Here is a 3,436-nt window from a genome sequence, read left to right on the forward strand (position 1 = left end):
AGGTATATTTCTAGGCGTTGAATATGGGTTGTTGAGTCTATTTCATTGAGCAAGGAGTAAGACTTGTGTATTACATATTTGGCTTATGGAAAGGTATCTGTGCTAATTTCAATCTCTGGTTTTATGCAGCACCCCAACTCACCTTTCCCCTTAAGCAAGCATAAGTTTGTTTTCTAAATTTGAGACCCTGTTCTGTTTTGTAATTCAGTTCATGTGTAGCCAAGTTTACATTCCGTGTATTACTGATATCTTATGATGTTTCTTTTTCTGTGTGACTTATTTCACGTAGTATCATTGTACCTGAATCCACTCACTACACCGCTACGGGCCTGATGACGTAGATTTCAATGCTGTGTGATATTCCATTGTACGTAAGTACCACAAGTTCTTTATCCATTTTTCGCTTTCTGGGATATGTAACTTGTACGGTAGAGGATGTTGTTGTAAACAGAGCCATCTGAATCTTTGGGGTGGCTGTGTCTTTTTGATTTTAATTTCCCTGAGCTATAGGACCATAAGTGGAAGTACCATAGGCTGTGTTGCTTTGTTTCTTATATGTTTCAGGAAACACCATACAGGTCTCCAGAATGGCTGTTGGCAATTTACGTCCCGCCCATCGGCATAACAAGGCTCCCTCTTCTTGGTGGTGTTTCCTGGCTTTGGAATTTTACACTTTTTATAGATGGCCCTTTTGATCTGGGGGGGGAGTTTGACTTTATTGTAGTGCAGATTTCCTTTTCATGCTTGCTTATTTGGCCAAAAAGCACGTATGCGTTTTTTCCTGAATATATTCAGGAAAAAAGCATACGCGCTTTTTTTGCCAAGTGCATCATTGTCCTCGTTCTGCCTGTTTTCCTATGTTTTAAATGCAACTCCAGTCTTCCTCCCAGATTGGTTTCCTGCAATTCTGCCTCACTTTCAAGTCCTCTTCGCAGCCTTACTTCAATATAATTTTGGACGATTGCTGTCACTTATAACTGTGCAGGTTTGTGAATTACAGTGCCCCTGAGCTCCTTTCTCCAACTCGCTTTCTTGTGAGCTGACCGCAAAACCGCAAGATAGCTTCAGACCCTAATCTGGTTCCGGCAGTGTATGCTGAGCATTTGGTTAATTCATCTTCCTGTTGGGAAATGAGACTTAAATTTGCCCTTCCAAACATCTACAGCTACTTTCTCATTGGTTCTCCCTATTCCTGTTCATCTTCCGCAGAAATTGCAAACTGGGCCAAACAGGAGGTTAAAGGCACCGACTCACCTAGTTGGGTGAGTGTTAGTAAAGCATCTGGAATGCCGAGCCCGAGTACAAGGGAATGAAATTTGAGATGCCTTTAAAAACGTTTCCAGATCACACAGTGGACAATATTCTGGGCTCCCCGTGCATTTTTTAGCTGAAAGAAGAATCCCTTTAACCTGGACAGTTGGGACTCATGGAATAGGTACCATGCAGTATGACTTCAAAGGGTCTGCTTTTGCTCACCGAACCTCAACAAACCAATGAGCCCAAGTGTTCTGCCTTATGTCTCACCCAGCTCTAGGTGTAGATGTGCTGAATCCAGGTTGCATCACTAGCCCTGATTGAAATATTTAAGAATTGTTCTGTATTTCTCTGTTATTGTGGTTTTTCTTGAAATTTATATTGATAATGGGATTTAGATGATTTTCACTGCTGCGTTTATGCTGCTGTACACACGCTTGATTCTCTTACGGGGACATATAAATCCATAGGTTTTTAGATTCTTACTAGTCAGGTATATTCCTAGGTCTTGAATATGGGGTGTCAAGTCCATTTCGTTGAGCAAGGAGTAGGTCTATTCTATTACATATTTGTTTTAGGAACGGTATGTGTGCTAATTTCAGTCTCTGGTTTTATGCAGCAGCCCAACCCACCTTTCCCATTAAGCAAGCATAAGTAGGTTTTCTAAATTTGAGACCCTGTTCTGTTTTGTAATTCAGTTCATGTGTAGCCAAGATTAAGTTCCGTGTATTAGTGACATCTTATGATGTTTCTTTTTCTGTGTGACTTATTTCACTTAGAATCATCATACCTGAATCCACTCATTATGTTGCTTCGGACCTGAAGACATAGATTTCATTGCTGAGTGATATTCAGTTGTAGGTAAGTACCACTAATTCTTTATCCAGATTTCACTTTCTGGGATATTTAACTTGTATCATAGACGAGGTTCTTGTAAAAGGAGCCATCCCAAACTTTGGCATAGATGTGTCTTTTTGATTTCATTTCCCTAAGGTAAAGAACCATAAGAGGAAGTGCTCTGGGTTGGGGTTAGGGTTAGGGTTTGGGGATGGGGATGGTTTAAGGTACAGGTTATATTACTACAACAATTTAGGGTGAGCATAGGTGTGAGGGTACGGATTAGTGTTAGTGTATGGATTAACATTAGGAGACAGGTTAAGGTAAGGCTTCACGTAAGGTTTAGGGTTAGGGTTAATGGACAGGGACGGATTCGGGTAAAGGTTAGGGTACGAAAACGGTTTAGGGTGAGCATACGTGTTACGGTAATGGTTAGTGTCACCGTATGGGCTAGGAATAGGGGACGGGTTAGGGTAAGTCTTCGCATAAGTGTTAGGGGTAGGGTTAGGGGAAGGGGATGGTTTAGGGTACATGTTAGGGTACGACAATGGTTTAGGGGAGCGTACGTGTTTGGGTATGGTTTAGTGTAAGTGAACTGGTTAGGAATAGGGGACGCGTTAGGGTTCGGCTTTGGGTAAGGGTTAGGTTTAGGGTTAGGCTCAGGGGACGGGTAAGGTTTAGGGTGAGCGTATGTATTAGAGTACGGGATAGTGTTAGTGTACGGGTTAGGGTTAGGGGAAGGGTTAGGGTAAGGTTTAGTGTAAGGGTTAGTTTTAGCATTTGGGTTAGGGGACGGGAATGGTTTAGTGTACAGGTTAGGTACGACAACATTTTTGGGTGAGCGTAACAGTTAGGGTACGTATTAGTGTTAGCGTACGGTTTAGGGTTAGATGACGTGTTAGGGTAAGGCTTCGGGTAAGGGTTAGTGTTAAGTTTAGGGTTAGGGTATGGGGAAGGTTTAGGATACAGGTTGGGGTACGACAACTAATTAAGTAGAACATATATGTTAGGGGATGGGTTCATGTTAGTGTATGGGTTAGGATTAGTGGACGGGTTAGTGTAATGCTTTGGGAAAGGGTTAGGTTTAGAGTTAGGGTTAGGGCACAGGGATGGTTTACGGTTCAGATCATGGTAGGACAATGGTTTAGGGTCTGCGTATGTGTTAGGGTATTGGTTAGGGTTAGCGTACAGTTTAGGATTAGGGGACGGGTTAGGGTAAGGCTTCAGGTAAGGGTTAGGGGTAGGGTTAGGGTTAGGGTTAGGGGATGGAGACAGGGACGGTTTAGGGTACAGGTTAGTGTAAGACAAAGGTTTAGGGTGAGCGTAGCAGTTAGAGTAAGAGTTA

At 42.5% G+C, this 3,436-nt stretch overlaps 1 long non-coding RNA gene across 1 annotated transcript; it reads left to right on the top strand.

Annotated features, from left to right (window-relative positions):
* The first annotated feature begins 289 nt into the window (after positions 1 to 289).
* On the top strand, positions 290 to 2,115 carry LOC116748335. Its single transcript, XR_004348259.1, has 3 exons — positions 290 to 985; positions 1,210 to 1,262; positions 2,034 to 2,115. It is a non-coding gene; the product is annotated as an uncharacterized LOC116748335 (long non-coding RNA).
* The last annotated feature ends 1,321 nt before the right edge of the window (positions 2,116 to 3,436 follow it).

This window comes from Phocoena sinus, unplaced genomic scaffold (assembly GCF_008692025.1).
Source record: "Phocoena sinus isolate mPhoSin1 unplaced genomic scaffold, mPhoSin1.pri scaffold_67_arrow_ctg1, whole genome shotgun sequence".
NCBI classification, from domain to species: domain Eukaryota; kingdom Metazoa; phylum Chordata; class Mammalia; order Artiodactyla; family Phocoenidae; genus Phocoena; species Phocoena sinus.